Here is a 22,927-nt window from a genome sequence, read left to right as displayed (position 1 = left end):
ATACCAATATTTTTGTCTGTGTTAGATGAAGTATGAAAATGGAATACTTCGGTCGACCCTATCTGGTACATCACGCATATTTCCACATTTTCCAAAAATTTGTAAAGTGTAGGAAGTAGTCAATATAGTCCAAATCTGGCAAATTGTAATATTTATAGCAGTCTTAGGTCAGATACGAATTGGTCAAATATTGACCAATTGCTTTCGAAGGGTCAACAGTTTGAATAATCGTAATTCAAGGCAGGGGGTATACATCTGTCGGCAAAATCGACTGATACTATTTTACTTGTTATTATAATTTTTTCTATTAATATTCTTTTTATTATTGTTATATTTCAATTTTTCCAAAAACACCTCTTGCCCCCAGAAACACAATGGTTCACAAAAGAACACTATACCATGATTTAGTATGTCCCATTTGTTTAAAAAAAAAAAATCAATACAAATCAACTCCACACTCATTTTATTGTCACTGTGAATAGAAACAAACAAAAAACAAAAACCACCTAACGGCCAGAATAGAAAATTGCAAATATCCGTTAAATAGACATTGGCAAAAAACGCCAAACATAAACAAAAGAAAAACCCAACAAATTTAAATACAGCAAATGTCAGTGAGAGAACAAACAAAAAATCTGCAAAAGAACAGATATGAATGGATAGAATAGAGCCGGTGGAAAACAAAAGACACCCAACGAATGACACACAGTTAACGGCTGATACACCATCATCAGCACCACCACCTCGAATGATCGGGGCCAAAAAACAAATGGCCAACCACCATCTATCCATCCAACCAGGCATGATGGCTGGCTGGCCATCGGCTAAGCCATGCTTAACAGCGCCTGTAATTGAAATTGCAAAAACAGAGAGGGAAAAAATACATCTAATCGCAATCACAAGAGAAAACAACAACAACAACAACAAACAAAATGTCATTAAACTATAATGGCTTGTGAAGTTTAAAATAGAATAAATAATTTGATGAATTGGAATGGGAGATTGGTAGAAATTCTAATCCAAGCGTGAGGGGAAATGATGCTAATTGACGGAACAAATGGAACAAGGTCCTGACAAGATCATCGCAGTAAATTCTGGATTATATTCATATTTATTCTATGGGAAAGAGATTACTTTAAAATTATGTAGTTGTAGATTCGAGCGAATTTCGATGCCAAAAATATACAGGATGAAATGAAAAAACTGCAACCAACTTCCGACTGCTGTCATTTCTAAGCCACTCGTCGGTCAGCTGTTAAAATTATTCCAATGACAGCTCATTATATTGTTTAAAAGTGCTCAAAGGCATTTTGGTGAGAATTTTCCAGAAAAAGTTATTCGTGATGGAATTCAAGCGTGATAGTGTGATTTCCTTATATCTGGCAAATCACAAGTGGCTATCGTTAGAGCACTCCAGCATTTAAATGTGAATAAATCTTTTGTGCCCCATACCAATGCTCGTTACTGTGATACTGTTAGTGTAGCCCGACGTCAAGGAAGTGGACGGAAGAAAACAGCAACATCAGCAGATAGTGAATGGTTCGAAATGTAAAGAAGCGACTTGATCGAAACCCGCATCGCAGTGGCCGGAAAATGGCTCGTGAGCTGAACATATCGCAATATTCCATTCGGCAAATATTGAAAAATGAGCTCTTGGTAAAGCCTTTGAAATTCCAAAAAGTGCAAGAACTTACACCTCAACAGAAAGAAAATGGACTCAAAAGTTCTAAAGAATTGCTTCGCTTGGCCGAAAGTGGTGAACTGCCGATTTTGGTTTTCTCCGATGAGAAAACATTCGTTGTCCAGTAAAAATGCAAAATGATCGTGTTTACTTGCCAAAGAGGTCAGCTGAAAATGTGCATCTTCTGGTGGCCAACCACCTCTCAAGCGCCGGTTATGGTGATTGTGTGGACCGCTATAACTGCCGATGGTCGCTCTCCGCTCGTATTAATCGACCGTGACATCAGAATAAATGCCGAATATTATTGCGAAAATATTCTGGAGGATGTATTAAAGCCTTGGACACGCAAACATTTTGGACGCAGACCTTGGACATTCCAACAGGATTCGGCACCATCGCACTCAGCACGCGCCACCAAGATTAATTACAAAATGAGGTTCCTCGCTTCATTTCCAGTGGCCACCAAAATCTCCGGACCAATCCGTTGGACTATTGTGTCTGTAGTATTTTGGAAAGCTAGGTTGGAACTAAAAAATACCATAGTGTCGATCACTTCAAGCAAGCGCTTCGCCGGTAATGGGTCAAAATACCGCAGAGCAACATTCGGGCAGCGTGGGGCGGTTTTATTGGCCGTTTGAAGGCCATAATTCGTGCCAAAAGTGACAAATTCGAATAAATCTAAACATGTTCTTAAATTTGATGCTATTTCCGACATTTTTTTATTTCATTCAATAATTTTTTTTTTATCGCACCCTGTATGTGCTCCTGCTTCTTTGGTATTGTGAAGGTTGCGGCCACAAATGTCACATAAATCAACCATAACTTGACGATTCGGACTCCTAGTAAGTAGCTTCTGTAAATTCCAAAGGAAAACAAGTTAAAAAGCAGTAAGTTCGGCCGGGCCGAACTTTGAATGTCCTCCACCATTTGAAACGAATTTGTGTGAAGACCTGGACCTGCATAGACAATTTTCTGTCACAAACTGTGGTTCCCATTACGAACTCTAAATACGTAATTTGAAACAATTCTGGTGAATAATGTCGCTAAAATCATCAAAATACCGAATATCGGGAGGTACCGTTATATAGGGCCTATATGAAAACGTTCCTCCGAATTTTGATATTTTAATTTTCCTAATCAAATTGCATATAATTAGACATATTGGCTTCTCAGTGTATAAAGATTCTGTCAATTTAAGTTTTCAATATGTGTCGACGTTTTGACATGCCTCATACCGGGTTTGTCAGTTTTTGAGATCTAAATCAGAAATCTAATCAATGTGTTAATTGTTTGACATGTTAATATATTTATGGGTAGAACACCTCCCAGAACCCATTTAGAAGGAAAAGAGTTTATTTTAAACAACATTGAATATATAAAGAAGACCCTCTTATACACACAATATTCTCCAAAGATTCGTCACTATTTCAGGTAATTACCTACCTTGTGACTGGAGATCCTTTCAATCTTTGTTTATAAGACGAAAAAGCCATCCAAACAACCCATCGTTTGTTGTTTTTCAACAAAAAAACCACAAATTCTAAATAAAAATGCTGACTAATTAGCAATTAACAAAAGACTACTACCAATAACCCCATCATCATCAACGTCGTCGTCATTTGGATTATCCACAACCTGAAATCAGGCAACAAGAATCAAAACAAACGCAATCTGTTGAAGCAAAACAATGAAAAAAAAAACAACAAAGCAAAATATAAAAAATTTACATAAATGACTAGCATTTGACTGATTTACAGGTTCTGCGCAAACATGAAGCGTTTAATTTGTTTAGTCTTTCACTTTGAACTCACACACACATACACACACACGAAAGCACACGTTTTACACAAAAAAGCCACTAACCGCCGCTAAACACCACAAACTTACAGAGAATTGGCCAAGTTAAAAACGGTGCTTAACAGCAGAATCAGCAGAAGCTGGCAGATTCCAATGTGTTCTTGGCAAATGATTAACCGGCCAAGCGACCAAAGCCAAAGTCAAAATGGCACGCATGCGCCACTTGACTTTTGAGCTATTGTGGCAAGCCAACAAACAAATGTTGGAACAGAAACAAGAGATTATTCACCGCTTTGTTTTGCATTTATGTATTGTTTTTTTGTGTTTTTTTTCTGCGGCCATTTGGTGAATTGGGTTCTGTTTCCTTTTCTTCTTCTTCTTCTTTGTTTTGCTTACATATAAACAAAGAGGGTACATAGTCGGTTGTGTGTCATTCTCGCCAGGTCGGTCGGTCGGCCGCTCATTTGGCCATTATTATTGCCTGCCTTTAATGGCTACTAGCCGCCATCCATAGTCATGCTTTTCAAGTTAAACTGGTGGTTCTGGCCTAAGCCATTCTTTTTTTGGCTTTGTTATGATTTTGAATTTTGTGTGTGTGTGTTTTTTTTTTTTGTATTCTGCTATTTTTGACCAGTTTGCTAATTTTGGCCGAATGTCATTATTTCCTTTAATGTGTTTTTATTTATAACCAAAAATGCTGATGGAAGTAATAAACTTATTTGGTGAGAGGTTTTTTTCCACGACATTTTAAAAGCAAGCATATAAAAAGGGTGGTAAATTCGGACGGGCTGAACATTTGATACGTTTCAGAATGGGGGGATTGAAATATTTAAAAATTATGAAACAATCCGAAAATTCACTAAGTATTAAAAATTATTTTTTAAAACCCTTGAAATATGGAATATTGGGAGTTATAAGGAGACTGTACAAAAAAGTGGAGAAATCTGAGAAATTTTGCTACTCATAATGAGTTTTAAAGAATTTTTTCTTTAATTATTATATTATATATATATCTTATAGTATTTTGTTGTTGCAAAATAGTCAGGTTTAATCCCTTTATTGTTGTATTGATAAAATCAAAGTTTGTTTATTATAGGAGAACGATGGTAATGCTTACCAGGGGGTAAGGCAGGGAATACCTAGGTTTCGGAAAGAGCCACCAATTCTCATCAGTTCCCCCATTTTATTTGTCTGGGATATTCTCCCCAGAAGGTATTTTAAAAATAACTTCTATGAAAAAAAAATTTTACCCAAGTGACGAGATCGTGAGCTCAATAGAAGAGAAACCAAAGAATTGCATAAAACTAAAATTATTTACGGAATTACCCCCTGGTAAATATTACCACCACTAATAAACAAACGTTGTTTTTATAAAAAACAACAATAAAGGGATTAATTATTTTCTTTAATTTCACGTGGTTTTTTCTTGAAAACTTGTGCTAAACAGATACTACAAAGTACTACATATTGTTCGGTTAAAGCTGGATTTCTGAAGTACCGTACAATACTTTTTACGAAGATGTGTAACGAAAAGGACAAGGTGTATTGCAGATTTACTAAAAATTTAAATACTGTAACACTGATACCTTACGGATGTACAAAAAAAAACTGCAACAAAGTAAAACGCCATCATTTTTACATTTTTTAAATTTTAAAACAAAAAATGTCGGAAATAGCATCAAATTTACGAATAAGTTTAGATTTGCACGAATTATGGCCTTCAAACGGCCAATGAAACCGTCACACGCTGCCCGAATGTAGCTCGGCTGGATTTTTGCCCATTCCCGGCGAGACGCTTGCTTGAAGTGATCGACACTTTCGTATATTTTAGTGCCTTGCTTTTCAAATTACTCCAGACACAATAGTCCAACGCATTGGTATCCGGAGATTTTGCGATGGTGCTGAGTCCTGTTGGAATGTCCAAGGTCTGCAAACAAAATGTTTGCATGCTCAAGGCTTTAATACACCCTCCAGAATATTTTCGCGATAATATTCGGCATTTATTCTGATGCCATGGTCGATTAATACGAGCGGAGAGCGACCATCGGCTGTTATTGCGGCCCACACCATCACCATGGCCGGCGCTTGTGTTCTGATGGCCAACCGAATGTGCACAATTTCAACTGACCTCTTTGGCAAGTAAACTCGATCATTTTGTTTATTTATTCTCATCGGAGAAAATCAAATTCGGCAGTTCACCACTTTCGGCCAAGCGATGCAAAGCAGCTCTTAAGCTCTTTTGAGTCAGTTTTCTTTCTGTTGCGTTGTAAGTTCTTGCACTTTTTGGAATTTCAATGGCTTTACCCCGAGCTCATTTTTCAATATTTGTCGAATTGGAATATTGCGATATGTTCAGCTCACAAGCCATTTTTCGGCCACTGCGACGCGGATTTCGTTCAAGTCGCTTCTATACTTATCGAACCATTTCTTCTGATGTTGCTGTTTTCTTCCCTCCAATTCTTTGACGAGATGGTACGAGACACAAAAGATCTATTCACATTTAAATGCTGGAGTGCTCTAACGATAAGAACATGTAGTTCTCCTGCCAAATATAAAGAAATCACACTATCACACTTAAATTCCACCACGAAGAACTTTTTTTCTGGAAAATTCTCACCAAAATGCTTTTGTACGCTTGTAAATAATATAATGAGCTGTCACTGGAATAATATTAACAGCTGTCGGACGAGTGGCTTAGAAATGACAGCAGTCTGAAGTTGGTTGCAGTTTTTTCATCTCACCCTGTATAAATCTTAGTATGTGGATTTTTGAAGAATATTTTAAAAAAGAAGGTCAGGATGGCCAAATGGGGGGGGGGGGGGGGGGTCGAGAGTTGTAATAATGCATTTCTTTAACATTTCAGGCTGAAATTTGTCAACGAGGATATTAACTCTTCTAAAAAATATTTCAATGCAAGTCCCTCTTCTGACATACCTACAAGGACTTCTTCTGATTTTCGTTAGTTTTAGTGTTTTTCAAGAATTTTTTCTAGGGTGACGAGAGCTATAATTATGGATTTTCAAAAAATACAATGTGGATTTTAAAAAAATATTTTTGAAGGATAAGCAGAGCTAAAAATGAGGATTTTTAAGGAATGTTTTTTTTTTCTCGGGGATGGTTAGGTTATAAGAGTGGATTTAAAAAAAATCTTATGATAGGCCAGACTACAAGAGTGGCCTTTTTATATTTCTCCATGAATTTTTGATGAACAATTTCAAAAGGATAGTCGGAGCAGTAATCGCGTTTGTCAAGAGTTATAACAGAGAATTTTGTTAGAAAGATCAGGCTGTAATTAACCACTTTGTCCACTAGTATACAATCTCTTTCAAAACATACCTACAAGGACTTCTCCGGATTTTCGTCAAGCAACATGTCAGGGTTTGTTGGATGGCATGAAAATTAGTGAATTTTTTATTTTAAAAACAAATTTGGCCTTATATGAAGCCATCGCCCTGAATCGATATTTTTAATGCTGAATGAGGGTTAAAAACCCTTTATTTGCCTCTAACGGTTCCTTGGTTAATCTCATAAAACATTAATAAAAAAATGATTTCAACTTTAAAAATACCTTTCTCTTCGAAAAGCAACACCAAAAATAAATCTTCGCATCGTATACTTAAAATAATAAAAACATTTAAAAACTTATTGTTCCGAACAATAATAAAACTTTAAAAATGCCTTCTGAAACTTATTTAGACCTATACATTGCTTACATCCAATTGACTTATCCCCCTGACGTAAATAATTCTCTTGTATGACGTTTAAATTCTTTTTAAATTGTGTCATACGGAGAATTCCGGTGAGTTCGTGTAAATATGTGTCAATCGGTCACACCTTTACTGAGTCAAGCGGTAGATTGCTTCTTCATGTAATTATTTATTATAATTTGTAACAGGAATAAACCTGTTTGAAAACTCTCGCGATCAATTATTTTAATAAATATCAAGTGATTTCAAATGAAATGTCGAAGTATCGATTTTACAAACGCTGAGGTTGCTGGTTGTTGGCTGTATTACAAGACGAAAAATTTAAGAAACTCGTTCCAAAAGCCGGTTTAATTGATTTTTGTGTATAGTAGAAGATTTTGAGTATATAAAATATATAATACAGGTAATTATTTTTTTTTAAATAAAAACAAGTCAAAACGTGACTTTAAATTGACGAGGCTGAATTTTGGTTTGACAAAGAGCTTTAATATATATATAGCCTGGAATTCGATATTATAATAAAATTCTTCAGAATGTAAATAATTGGGGTTATCGTATGGGTAGGTACATACGGAACATTTTTGGGAATTCGAGATATAAAACAAAAATTCTGACCCATTCATCAAAGAAACAATGTGACCCAATTTATTTAGAAACTTCACAGTACCTGAAATTGCTCTGGCTTTTCTTGAAAGGAAAAACTTTCCGAAAATCCGTAAAATTCTTGAGAAAATACTCCTTAAAATTTTTGAGAAAATACTCCTTAAAATTTTTGAGAAAATACTCCATAAATATCAACAGTTAAAAAATATCTAACAATAAAAAATTTTTAAAAAAAATTTCCGATTTTAAAATTGTATTCCGAGTATAAGTCACGATTTCATAATCTCCGATTTATATGCCTTGAAGTCACGATTTACTAATAAAAATGTTATAAAAGTCCACGCTTGGAAAAAATACAGCTTAGAAAAGTAAAATTTCGTAAAGATTTGAAAATAAATAATATTTTTTAAAAATTAATGTTTACAGTTCAGATCAGATCCTTGGCAAAATATTCTTAAAAATTGCTATTATCGCTGCACCTCAAGTCTTCGAGAAATATTCGTTAAAACGCTAAAAGTTCGGCTCTGACTATCCTTGAGAAATATTTTCCGAAACATACAATTTCAAATCTGGTCATAATTGAAAACTATTTTTTAAACAACCCATGATTATGAAAAATTTCGGAGCACTCCTTCTGGTATCTCCGCCCACAAAGGGTCAACATTTATGAAAAGTCATACCTTCTATAAAATGTAAAATAAGAAGTGAATTATTTTCAAATTTCGCACATCTTAATATTTCTACAAACTCGAGATCTGGTATGAAGAACGAACCACTCATTCTGGTACCTCCCTCACAACGCGTGAAAATTTTGAATAACCATGGAGCTCATAGAACGCGAAATAAGCATCCAATTCCTTTCAAACTCGGCACATCGCATAATTTTTATCAAAACAATATTAGTTGAGAAGATGGAAAATATCGGACCAGCCCTTCTGGTACCTCCCCCACAAAAGCTACAAATTGTTGAATAGTTGTAACTCTCATGAAATACAAAAAAAAAACCCTGCGATTCTCTTTATATTCCGCACATTCCAATATTTTTTATTTACACAACTTCAGATCTGAAGATAATAGATATGGACCCACTCTCTCTATCACCTTCCCAACAATGGGTCAACATTTTTGTTCAACCCTCAAAAAATGCAAAATAAGCATCGGATTCCCTTCAAGTTTCACACATCCCAACATTGCTATTCAAATAAGATCTGATGTAAAATGATATATATATAAAGGCAAAATCCTTCTGGCACCTCCCACACAAAGGGTTAAAAATTTTGAATAACCTTTAATCTCTTAAAATGCAAAATAAGCATCCGATTCTCTCCAAATTTCATACATGCCAAAATTTTTACTAACGCAAGATTTGGTATTTGGTTGAGATGGCTTAGAAATGACAGCAGTCTAAAGTTGGTTGCAGTTTTTTTCTTATTTTTTTTAATCCTTGTTTATAGCTCTGGTCATCATTGACAAACATGCTTCAAAATATCACATTATTGATGTGGTTATTTTTGAAAAAAATATTCTTAAACAATAACCCATGTTTCTTTAAAAATCCAGATTTCAAATTATGGACTTTTTTGAAACAATTATTCTTAAAAATTCAATTTTTAATATTCATTAAAAGTCAAAGTTTATTGGCTCTTTTAAAGTCTTTTATATAAGCTCTGACCATCTTGAGAAAATATTCTTTAAAAGTCCACGTTTAGGTCTCAGATTTTTTTTCTAAAAAATAAAAACATTCTTAAGAATCAACTTTTTATCTTTGACAATTTTTGAAAATAAAATCCACATTTTTAGCTCTGATTAATTTTGAAAAATATTTTTTAAAAGTACCATTCAAAATTATAAAAAAAAAATTATTTAACTCTTTAAGGGTTCCTAATTCATTTGGAATTTCCCACATCATTTAACTATAATAACATAATATAATAAACAAAATTCCCCCAAGTTAATCATAGATTTATTTAACATTTATAATGTCATTTTTTGTTCTTTTTAAACTCAAAAGACAATCTCTTGGTGGCTTTCATTGATTCACATACATCCCCCTTGGGCATTATGGCTAATTTATCACCAAAATTCAAAAGAAGAACAACAGGTTTCAAATTTCAAAAGGAAAAAAATAGAATAAAATAAAATAGAATGTGCTAAATAATTATTAAAATTGATTTATCGTTTGCAAGTTTCAATAAAAACTATTTTTTATGAAAATAATAAAGACCCTTATTTTAATATTCTTTTTGTGTTTTTTTTTTTTTTTAATTTCAGAGCAACAGCCCATTTATGTTAATGGCAGAATTTAAAGAATTTTAAAGGTAAGATTGAATCAATATTAAAATTAATATTCTACATAGGCGTCCGCCGAAATGTTCAAATTTTTGAAAATATAACACATGACACTCCCAAGAAAAATTGGAAGTAAAAAAAAATCTCTTGACTATGGCAATATGTTCATAAATATTTATTAAAACCCATTAAGTCCTCTAAAGCCCGTGTTAGCGGTTACCTCAACGAATGTGACACCCCCCCCCCTCCTCTGCCTAAAATACATGAATAAATTCTTTTAATAACACCATAAATATGCTAATCAAATGTTAAACCGCTAGACCAGATGAACGTTTTTACGCAATTTTTAGACTAAATTGATTTCAGAAAAACAGCACCCAGACCCTGAATTCCCCACAACTGTGCACCACTCTTTTCGGAGTCAACTTGTTTAATTTTCTTTAATGAATGCAAATTTAAACAAATATAATATTAGACATGTTGATAGTTTATATAATATATGGTTTATTTACATAAACAGTGGAACCGCGGAAAATGACTTGTTATCAAAAATTGGTGACACCTTCCAGTAGACTATTTTTAGAATCTCTCACTTTAATTCATTTGAATTTTATCTTTTTTTAAGGGTCCCCAACTCCGTTGAGGTCCCACTGTATTATTCATTTTTACAGTTGGTGTAGAAGTTGAAAACACCGCATACACACACACAAATTATAATGAAAACAGTCCTCTATGTATCTGTCTATCTGGAAAAACAAGTTCCATTCCATTCCATTTGTTGCTGTTTCTTTACCATTCAATCGTCGTTAGCTTTGGTTACGTTTGTCACAATTTTTTTTCTGTTTGTCATCGTAAAGTCGTAATCATAAAAAAATTAGGTAAATAAATTCAAAATAAAAAAAAACTAAACAAAAATTGCATAACTTTGCAAAAAAAAGAGGGCCGCAAAAAATTATTTAATAAAAAAAAACACTTTTAATAAAAACAGAAAATACGCTTAAGGGGTTGATTTGTGATTGTTCGGCTTTACAGAAAAAAATGCGAAAAAACCCTCCGATACTCTTTTCCACACATTCCAATATTTTTGTAAACACAAGTTCAGGTGTAAAGATGATAGATATGGACCCACTCTTTCTATTACCACCCCAACAATGGATCAACTTTTTTGTACAACCTCTTAAAAAATGCGAAATAAGCATCGGATACCTTTCAAGTTTCACACATCCCAATATTTCTATTCAAATAAGATCTGATGTGAAAATGGTATATATAGGCAAACTCCTTCTGTTGCCTCCCACACAAAGGGTTCAAAATTTTGAATAGCCTGAAAGCTCTTAAAATGCAAAATAAGCGAATAAGCAAAATAAGAGAGAATCGGATCTCTCCAAATTTCATACATGCCAATATTTTTTACCAAAGCAAGATTTGGTATATACTGGGTGAGATAAAAAACTGCAACAAAGTCAAACGCCATAATTTTACTTTTTTAAATTTTATTGAATTTGAAAGCAAAAATGGCGGAATTTCTGAATATTTTTAAATGTGAATAAATCTTTTGTGTCTCGTACCATCGACCGTTACCGTGATGCTGGTAGCGTAGCCCGACGTCAAGGAAGTGGACGGAAGAAAACAGCAACATCAGCAGAAATGGTTCGAAAAGTGAAGAAGCGGCTTGATCGAAACCCGCGTCGCAGTGACCGAAAAATGGCTCTTGAGCTGAACATATTGCAATATTCCATTCGGCAAATATTGAAAAATTAGCTCGGGGAAAGCTATTGAAATCTCAAAAAGTGCAAGAACTTACACCGCAACACATAGAAAATAGACTCAAAAGAGCTAAAGAGTTCCTTCGCTTGTCCGAAAGCGGTGAACTGCCGAATTTGATTTTCTCCGATGAGAAAATATTCGTTGTCCGGCAGTTTGTAAACAAATAAAATGATCGTGTTTACTTGACAAAGAGGTCAACTGAAAATTTGCACCTTCGGTTGGACACCAGAACTCAAGGGCCGGTCTTGGTGATGGTGTGTGCCGCCATAACAGCCGATGGTCGCTCTCCGCTCGTATTAATCGACCGTGGCATCAGAAGAAATGCCGAATATTATCGCGTGCCTTAGACATGTAAACATTTCGGCCGCAGACCTTGAACATTCACCCTGGGCTCAACACCATCGCACTCAGCACGCGCCACCCAAGGAGGGATATAAAATGGTGTTTCTCACTTCATTTCCAGCGCACAATGGCCAAATCTCCAGATACCAATCCGTTGGACAATTGGGTCTGAAGTATTTTGGAACGCAAGGTTGGTACTAAAATATACCATAGTGTCGATCACCTCAAGCAAGTGCTTCGGCGGGCCAAAGTACCGCAGAGCAATATTCGGGCAGCGTGTGACGGTTTCATTGGCCGTTTGAAAGCCATAATACGTGCCACCGGTGACCAATTCGAACAAATCTAAACTTATTCTAAAATTTGTAGAAGACTGAGGACATATATTCCTTGACACGGCCAAAACTTGCCTTATCGAAATAAAGGCCTAAGACCCTAGAACCACTTGAGCCATTCAGGACATTTGGAGTTAATCTTGGGGTGTCCTTCGTCTGTTTGTCTGGCTGGCTGGAGCACATGATGACTCTCGAAGGAGTATCCGATTTGGTCGAAACTTGTTACTTACCAAACTTAGATTGAGTTCGGAGATGCGCAATATCGGCCCACTCCTTTTGGTACCTCCCTCGCTAAAGGTCAACAATTTCACTTACCTCATAAATCAAGCAACATTTTGTCAAACTTTCTAAATATGAATATTTTATCAGTGCTATCCACCTTATAGCTCCCCCTCAACGGATCAAAATTTTGAATAATTATAACTCTCATAAAGTAAGAAATAGACATCCGATTCTCTTCAAATTTCACACATTTCAATATTTTTATTAGCTGAAATCGTCATATTTTCATTAGTGCTGTGTCAGGTGGAAAAATGGACAATATAGGCCCACTCCATTAAGTATCTGCCAAATTTAAAATAGTTATAGCTCTAATAAAGTATGAAATATGCATTTGATGCTTTTAAAATTTCGCACATCTCAATATTTTTACCAAAATGAAATATAATGGAAGGTGGGATATAGCGGACCACTCCTTCTTGTACCTCCCCCCAGAGTGTCAACATTTTGAATAACTCAAAATGCTTATAAAATGCAAATATGCAACCGTTTATCTTGAAATTTCAAACATCGCAATATCGGTCCACTCCTTCTGATACCTCCCTATACATCCTAATATTTCTATCAACACAAAATCTGTTGCAAATATGAAAGGTATCGGTGTACTCCCCCAAAGGGGTTAAACTTTTGAATAACCAAAACACTTATAAAATGAGGAATAAGCATGGGATTCCCTTCAAATTTTACACATCACGAGAGGGAAGGGAGTGAAGTTGGGGGTAGAGGGGTGATCTTGTACAGAAAAATATAATACATAGAACAAAAGGATGATAAACCTGTAAAGAAAGTCTTAAAGTCGGGCGGGCCGACTTTATGATACCCTACACCACTTTGCTAATTTAGTAGAGCTTCGCATAACAATTAAGAGTTTTTATGGGAGAATTCAATCATACATGCTATGATTATAATTATAATTTAAAGTTCAAAGGACTAAATATGCCGAAGTATTTGTATCTTTTAAATTCGGACTTCTATTGCCCATTTGGTGCAAAATTAATTTGAAATCAGATAAAGATATATATGGGAGCTATATCCAAATCTGAACCGATCTCGATAAAATTTGGCAAAGATTTTTCTGAGCTGTATTTGATATATTTCCCTGAATATCGTTGGTACGGAGTGCATATTAGTATGTCAAATTTGGTGAACCGATCTTCACCAAATTTGACATACTAGCTTCTAAACTCAATTCGGTCGTAAGTGTCAAACTTCATCCAATTTGGGCAAATATCCAATCCAATTTCAAAGGTAAATCGGACGAAGTTATATATGGGAGCTATATCCAAATCTGAACCGATCTCGATAAAATGTATTTCTGAGCTGTATTTGATATATTCCCCAAATATTGTTGTTACAGAGTACATATTACGGCTGCCGAGGACAAAAATAACAAATCGGATGAACAATATATATGGGAGCTATAGCTATATAATCGTACGTGCAAAATTACATACTATTCGGATATTACAGATATTACACGTTTGGTGCACAAATATATATATATATATATATATATATATATATATATATATATATATATGGGTGCTATATCAAAATTTTGACCGATTATCTCCAATTTCAATAGGGTTCGTCCTTGGACCAAACAAAGGATTTGTGCAGAATTTCATCTGGATAGGACAATAAATGCGAACTGTCCCTTGTTTACAAAAATACATGGACAGACGGACGGACGGACATGCATAAATCGACTAAGAATGTGATTCTATGCAGATCATCAAAAGGAACTATTGGCCTATCTCTTTTCTTTTTGCCTGTTACAAACAAATCCACAAAGACATAGTACCCTGAAAACCTTGTGGTGTAGGGTATAAAAACAAAAATGTGTTCGTTAAGAGTGAATCAGCTCTATTTTGAACGAATTTTGCATCAATTCAAACACGAGGAAAATATGCTCACTCATATTCAAGCGACATTGAACAATTGAATTTGCTCAATTTTTTTCTGTTCTCAGGAGCGCACTGGCTCGAATTTCTGTGAGTATCAGTCTTTCTACTCTAATTACACAACCCCTAAAAGTATGCATCATTCCTTACAAATACCGAGTTATTAAATATCCCTAAACGAGGCCCCTAAAAGTATGCACTACTCATTAGGCACGTTCAAAAATATAAGCAAATTTTATTATTTTTGTACCATGTTGCTAGAAAATCTTTTCCGAGCCTGGAAGAACCTTGTGTAGGTCTTCTACACATAGCAAAAATTTCTGTAGGTCTCATATGCATGGAAGATATTTTGTAGTTTTGCTATAGATATGAGACCGTCTACATGACTTTTATAAAATACCTTGTAGAGATTTCCTATACCTTAAAGATCTTCTATAGGTATTCTGTGCACAGAAGGCGTTTCAGAAATCTTCTATACTTAGAAGACTTTCAAGAAGTAATCTCAATAAATGGTGTCGCTTCCAAGTTCTCTACACATAAAAGTCCTTCAACAGGTCATCTAGGCATAGAAGACCAGATATGCCTCTTTGTGCAAAAACTTTCTATAGATGTTTGATACATTCTATCCGATATGGAATACTTTATATTGATCTTCTATGTAGCTTCTATATCTTTCATGTAAAGCAAACCTTCCTTGGGTATATTACTAATAATCATCGTTCTTAAATCTAATATCGTGGTATTATGGTGGGTATTAATTATCTTATCCCATCATCTTAATAGCTTCACCTGCTGGTCATTTAAGCTCGTCCCCCCCACCTTCATAAACCGGCTAATAAACATATATATTCTTCAACTTTTATAATTATCTTCTGACTCTGTAGTCAAAAGAGACAATATAATTATAATTATATATAACTGCAATTTACGATCAATTCAATTAGCCAGCCAGCCAGCCTGCTAGCTAGCAAAGAAAGACAACACTTGTCTACATTTTGTCTCGTAATTATTACATTACTCGGCATGCTAGGTGATGTAGTCAGGAAAAAAACGCTTATAGTGGGTGTTTTGTGAAAACAAACGATACGAGTGTCGGCGTGTGTACTTTATTTACACAGACGCTTTTCGACGCTCTTTTTGTCTAAGACCAATACTATTCCTCACCGCATCGAATATGCAATAATAATGGGAATGAGAAGCAAAACCAAAAAAAAAAAAAGACAAGGTCGTTTTAATACAATACTGCAATTGGCCTTTTCCCCCTCCCCCTCCGACTCCACCTCCTCTGCTATTGTTTGCATTGTATCAATTGTGGAGAAACCACATTTTCATAACTTTAGCCATATTTCATTCAATATTATCGAGAAAATAAGAAGAAGAAAAAAAAAACGCACACACAAACGAATTTTAAAATCACAAAACTATTGCCCACAACTAATGCTTTGACTTTTGCTTCTGTCATTGGCTGTAGAGTTGCATTTGTTGGCTGACTGTCGGTCTTGGTTGTTTTTCTTTCTTTGCCGTTGTTAAGAATAGTTAACAATGAACAGTTAAAATTACCTTGAAATTAGAAAAAAAAAAAAAAAACAGTATTATTCCCCTCTTCTCCCGTTCCTTGGCATACGTTTCTATGGATTTGAGTGCTAAATACCTCCACACATCTATGCCCAGTCAGCCAGCCAACCACCAAGTCAGCCAGACATCAGGCGGATAACTGGATGCAGTTGTGTTTTTATGGCAAATAGCAAAATATTTAACTTTAACCATTTGCATTGTGTGCCGCCGGCGGCGACGACCACGGCTTTGGTACTGTTATGGCATATCGCTTTATCTAAAGTAGTTATTTTTGCCAGGCTGCTGTTGGGTTTTTTCTATTAACTGCTTAAATAAGTTAACTTGAAATTCTTTGGGAACAGCTGTTTCTGCAGATGAGGAATAAATTTGATTTAATTGAAAAAAAAAAATGCTACAATTTAAATAATAGCTAAATATTTGTGTTTAGAAGCATATTTTTAGGTCAAATGGTGTATGGAAATTAGTTGAGATATTTACCAATGCACTATGGTTTTTTTTACGTTTATTTTGGCATAAACTCTAATTTTAAAGCTATTGAATTGAAATTTGGTTTGTATTCATTTTTTATGCCCCCAACATACCCTACTAATTTTCATATGATTTGGGGCACTATTTCATATAGCTGCTATATAGCCGATCTGGCCGATTTGACCCAACTTTTTTGTTTATGAAGCTATTGAATTGAAATTTGTTTTGTATACAGTTTATTTGCCCCCAAGATGACCTACCAATTTTCATATGATTTGGGGCACTACTTCATATAGCTGCTATATAGCCGATCTGGCCGATTTCACTCAATTTTTTTGTTTATGAAGCTATTGAATTGAAATTTGGTTTGTATTCATTTTTTATGCCCCCAAGATGACCTACCAATTTTCATATGATTTGGGGCACTATTTCATATAGCTGCTATATAGCCGATCTGGCCGATTTGACCCAACTTTTTTGTTTATGAAGCTATTGAATTAAAATTTGGTTTGTATTCATTTTTTATGCCCCCAAGATGACCTACCAATTTTCATATGATTTGGGGCACTATTTCATATAGCTGCTATATAGCCGATTTGACCCAACTTTTTTGTTTATGAAGCTATTGAAGTGAAATTTGTTTTGTATACATTTTTTATTCTCCCAAGATGAAACATATATGGGGAAACATATTGCTCATTCATTACTATAATTATACTTTTGCTAAACCATTTTGAATGTTTAGTTTTAAATCGCTCTAGTTTACGGTTGCACTTTGGCAAATGCTTTTTTATATAATTTACAAAATTTTTAACTTGTTTTGATATCAAACGCATTTGGTCTTCATTTAAAGTGATATTATTGATGTTCTGTACCACATATTTTACTAGTGCATCTTCTGAGCGATTGTTGCTGCTCCAAATTTCAATAAGCGCTGCATGTGCAAACACGTGTTTATCTGCAAAACACGTGTTGGCACAAAATAGAACAAAAAAGGCTAGTTACTCATTAATTAACACACTTTTGTTAATAACTTGGCATTTATACCTTTTTGCAATGCTTTGCCATTCACAAGTTACACTCCACGGAACACAGCTACAATTTATAGATTTTATATAAAGCTATACATAAACGAAACATTTCACAATATTACAACAACAGACAATTATGACAAAAAGGGCACCTCGTCTTAATTTTACATACCTGCACTAACGTTTTCCATAATTACACATTTTATTTTTTTTCAATTTTGTCAAATCAGAAGCACTTGAACTTAGCTGATCTTTACCGCCAGTTGTACCAAAACAAAGTGACTTTCAAACAGCTGACTTTAAAAGCTCGCCAGCAAATAAGGGTTGCCACCCGTATTGATATAAAACATATTTTTTTTCTAATATGGGTATCTACATTTAGGAAATCAGTTAAATTTCAAAATATGAAACCAAAAAAAAAAATGACTTTATGCCAAAAAATCATGCTTTTTACCCATAGTGCAATGGTAGAAAAATACAGGTAGATTTATCAACCCTAAGGAACATTAAAATGTCAAGCTTTTTAAATATATTCTTTAATAAAAACATTGTACATATTTTCCTATACGATGTTTTAAATTTTTTTACATTTACAAATTTAATTTTAATTAAATAATTTTTTAATTTAAAAATTTTCCATTCAAAAATTTAAATTTCAAAATTGGTTAGGTCCCAGCACCTGTGTCGATGCGACAACTTGTATTTTTCTACCATGTATTAACCTTAAATATAATGCCCCTAAAAGTATGCATCATTCCTTATTTTTGTACATATCTTAGCCAAAAGGATATCCCTTAACCAGGGCCCATGGTAGAAGAACATAGGTAGACACATCGACACAGCTGCTAGGACAATGAACTGTCAAACCAATTTTGAAATTGAAAATGTAAAATGAAAAATTATTTAAATATTTAAAAATTGTTGAAAACGCATATTGTAATAACCTCCGAATGACGTCGTATAAGAAAACATATAAAAATCTACTTATATTTGAAAAAAACATTTAAACATTTTTGACATATCAATGTTCCCAAGCTTTGATGCATCTTCTGCCATGCCAGGGCCAGCAAATGCAGGAGGAGAAATGGCCCGATGTCTACCATATTTTTCGACAGATCTTGATGTTGATGGAAATATTGAGATGTACCAAGTCTGGATGTTAATTTCACGTTTTATGAGCTTCATGGTTATTCAATATATTGACCCTTAGTGGGGAAGGTACCCGAAGGAGTAGGCAGATGTATTCCATCTTCCCAACAGATATTGTTTTAGTACAAATAATGTGGTGTGTAAAATATGAAAAGAACCGGATGCTTATTTCGGATTTTATGATCGTTTTGATCATTCAAAACTTGGAACCTTTATGGGGGAGGTACCAGAAGGAATTGTCGAATCTCTACCATATTTATAACAAATCTAGTTGTGATAGAAATATTGAGATGTGCATAGTCTGAATGGAAATGGATGTTAATTTCGCGTTTTATGAACATTACGGCAATTCAAAAAAATTTTTATGATGGTTTGGTTATTCAAAACTTTGACCCATTTGTGGGGGAGGTACCAGAAGCAGGGGCGGATTTATTCCATCTTCACACTAGATTTTTTGGTTTTTAAAAATATTGTGATCTATGTAATTTGAAGACAATCGGACCCTTACATCACATTTTATAAAACTTATAATTATTTCAAATTTTGACCCTTTGTGGGAGAGGTACTTGATGGAGTGGATCGATATTGTCCATTTTCGCACCTGACCTAGCACTGACGCAAATATTATTATTTGCACAGTTGGAGCAAAATAGGATTATCTTTTCTCTTTCTGTGCAAAAAATATATTTTTTGAAAATTTCGACCATTTCTGGGTGAGGTACCAGAAGGAGTGGACCGATATATTTCGTCTTAACACCATACCTTGGGTTAATAAAAATATTGGGATGTGTGAAATTTGAAGACAATCGGACCCTTACATCACATTTTATGAGAGTTGTAATTATTCCTAATTTTGACCCTTTTTGGGAGAGGTACTTGATGGAGTGGACCGATATTGTCCAATTTCGCACCTCACTTAGAACTGACGCAAATATTAGGATTTGCAATGTTGTAGCAAAATCGGATTATAGTTTCACTGTCTGTGCAGAAAATATATTTTTTGAAAATTTCGATCTTTTGTGGGAAAGGTACCAGGATAAGTGAACTGATATTGCCCATCTCCGAACTCGATCTAAGTTTGACAAACTGTGTCCAACTTTGGACCAAATCGGATACTCTCTTCGAGAGTTATCGTGTGCACCAGCCAGCCAGACAGACGGACATACGGACGGACATCGCTAGATTGACTTCAAATGTCCTGAAACGGATTTTACTTCGACGTTTTGACCGTATCAAGTGATATATACCCTCTCTAGCCATATGGCTGAGGGTATAAAAACAATCACAGATAGTCTATAGATCCACCAGAAACATAATATACTTTTTATAAACAATAACATAATTTATATCTGGTAATTATTGCTTTTTAGAACAACAAATGTCAATTCAGGTTCCAGAGAGAGAGAGAATATAAATTATAATTATAAGCCAAAAATATGCGTACTCTTCCTAGAAACAGCAAATTTAGAAGGATGTGCTCAGGAACTCGTTAATAAAAATAACGGTTCGTTGGATCTAGAAAATAATGTCTAATAATAAAAAAATATGTTGAAATATTCTTAAAAGTACTCATTTAAAAAGAACTCAGTTAAGGGTAAAACGCCTCATATAGATCTTCTGAAAATATCAGATTTTTCTATGGGCTTCATGTAGGTGTAAAATATTTTATAGAGCATTTCTACTCTCGCTTTTATTTTTCAAACAAAAAAATGGTGAGCACTCCCACATTCAACAAAAGAGTGAAGAGTAAACTTCGTGTAAAACTCTCGCTTGCAAATGTGTTTTACTCGCTATTAAAAAAGAGCAAATCTTGAGCTCTGAATTTCTTGCAACCACTTTTATTTCAGTTATAACTGGAGCGGATTGTGTTTGCCGGAAAGTATTTAAATTTTTATTGGAAATTATTAAACATTCATGGGGATTTAGTTAGCCTTTTTTCGGATTAAAAATAATTTCCGTGGAGAGTAAAAAACAAACTCTCCAACAATAAATTAATATAACAACATTACAAATGTCAATAGGATAATTTCAATGTATTTGTTAACTATACTTTCTTAATATTCCTGGTGGCCATAAAACACATAAAAACGTTAGAAGTTTGGGTGGGACCAACTGCATGCTTCTTTCACTTGTTTCAAATTAAAAATTAGTAAAAACACAGAAAATTATTAAACATCCCGCCCGCTAAATTTCCAAAACTATTTAACTACACATAATCGATTTGATAACTCCCATTAAACAAATTGCTTTTTTTCTTTGGTGGCCAGAAAGAATATTAAGAAAGCATAGATAAATTATACAAATTATAAATCGAGAAACAAAAACCGAAAATACAAAACTAAAAAACCTAATGAGTTTCTAAAACTCATGTAGAACAAGATGGTGAATCACGTCGATGGCCAATTAATGCGACGACGAAGAATAAGAAATGATTAATTTTTCTCAAGCTTAGAAGTCGAACATGATCACTGAAGCCAAAGCCAAAATTACAGTGGAACATTAATTCTAGTCAAAGGGGCGGCGGTGGCTAAAATAGTGGCTGTCATGGATCCCCGGTGGTCTAATCGTGACTGATGTGTACAAAATTATTAATTAAGCGGTAATCGAAACGAGGAATTTCCTTTATGTGATTTTTTCTTGATTTTTTTTTCCAAATTCTCATTTAAATGAAAAGAAATTTCTCTTTTATTTGTCAAAATAACATATTTGGGAAAAATATAGAAAAATCTCGTCCACAATAAAATTACGTTAATCTATTTAATATTATATTCGTTCGTTTTTTTTTCTTGTCCAGTGAAAGTGTGAAATGAAACTGAAAGGGAAAATCAGTTTTGATTAATTATCAAGTGATTTCAATATTTGTTTAAACTTGAGTTTCCTAAACAAAAACTTTTGATTTTTATTAATAATTAAGTGACCTCCTACCCCATCAACTTACCTCAATGCACTTTGAATCGTGTTTATCACATTATATCCATTTTTTATAGTAAATAATTTTATTATGAAGGTCTGTCTGTCCCTCAGTCATATTTGACTGCACATTTTGTGTGTGTGTGTGTGTGTGCATTGTTTTTATTATTTTCCGCCAGTCATTGACATTATCCGCTTGATAGCTACACTTATCCGGCATTCAATGCCAATTTATGTCACCATGAAATGAAAATAAATCCATAAATGCCAAAATGACATATGTGTTGTTGCATTTTTTTTATTATTGTTGCTAGCCAAAATGTTAACGAGTTTTGGCATTTTACTCTCTACGGAAATTATTCTCAGTCCAAAAAACGCCCACCAAATCCCTATGAATGTTAAACAATTTTCACTAAAACAACATTTAAATACCTCCCAACTTAAACAATAAACAAACAAGTAAAATAGTATCAGTCGGTTTTGCCGACAGATGTATACCCTCAGCCTGGAGTTACGAACGTGACAGATTTGGACTATATCGACTACTTCTTGTACTTTATATGAGGTATGTGCACCTTTTCGGAAAATGGAAATATGCCTCAGGTAACAGATACAGCGGACCGAAGTATTCCATTTTCACACTTCATCTAATACAGATAAAATACATCATCCTAGTTTGAATAGAATCGGATGATAATTTTGCGTTTTATGAACTTCATGGATACTCATAATTTTGACCTTTTGTGGGGGAGGTACCAGAAGGAGTGGACCGATATATCCCATCTTCACACCAGATCTTGAGTTAGTAGAAATAATGGGACGTGTGTAATATGAAGAGAACTGGATGTTTATTTCGGATTCTTTGGAATGGAATCTTGTTCAAGTGTTTTAAGAGCGTGATGAATATTCAAAATTTCGACCTTTTGTGGGGAGGTACTTGATGGAGTGGACCTATGTTATCCATTTTTGCACCTGACCTAGAACTGATGTAAATATCAGGATTTGCAAAGTTGGAACAAAATCGGATTATCGATTCTCTTTCTGTGCAGAAAATATTTTTTTTATATATTTTATTTTTTTGAAAATCTTGATC

At 34.3% G+C, this 22,927-nt stretch overlaps 1 protein-coding gene across 7 annotated transcripts in view; it reads left to right on the top strand.

The window, feature by feature from the left end:
* The window catches only part of LOC101890318 (rho GTPase-activating protein conundrum), a 249,626-nt gene that overhangs the window by 167,175 nt on the left and 59,524 nt on the right, over positions 1 to 22,927 (top strand). For all 7 annotated transcript variants that reach the window (XM_059120049.1, XM_059120045.1, XM_059120048.1 and 4 more), the window contains one exon: positions 10,060 to 10,106. The gene's annotated coding sequence lies outside the window, so the exon portion shown is untranslated. The remainder of the gene's footprint in view (positions 1 to 10,059; positions 10,107 to 22,927) is intronic.

This window comes from Musca domestica, unplaced genomic scaffold (assembly GCF_030504385.1).
Source record: "Musca domestica strain aabys unplaced genomic scaffold, Musca_domestica.polishedcontigs.V.1.1 16, whole genome shotgun sequence".
In the NCBI taxonomy this organism is placed as follows: domain Eukaryota; kingdom Metazoa; phylum Arthropoda; class Insecta; order Diptera; family Muscidae; genus Musca; species Musca domestica.
Note: the sequence above shows the minus strand (reverse complement) of the source record. Positions and strands in the feature narration are given on the sequence as shown.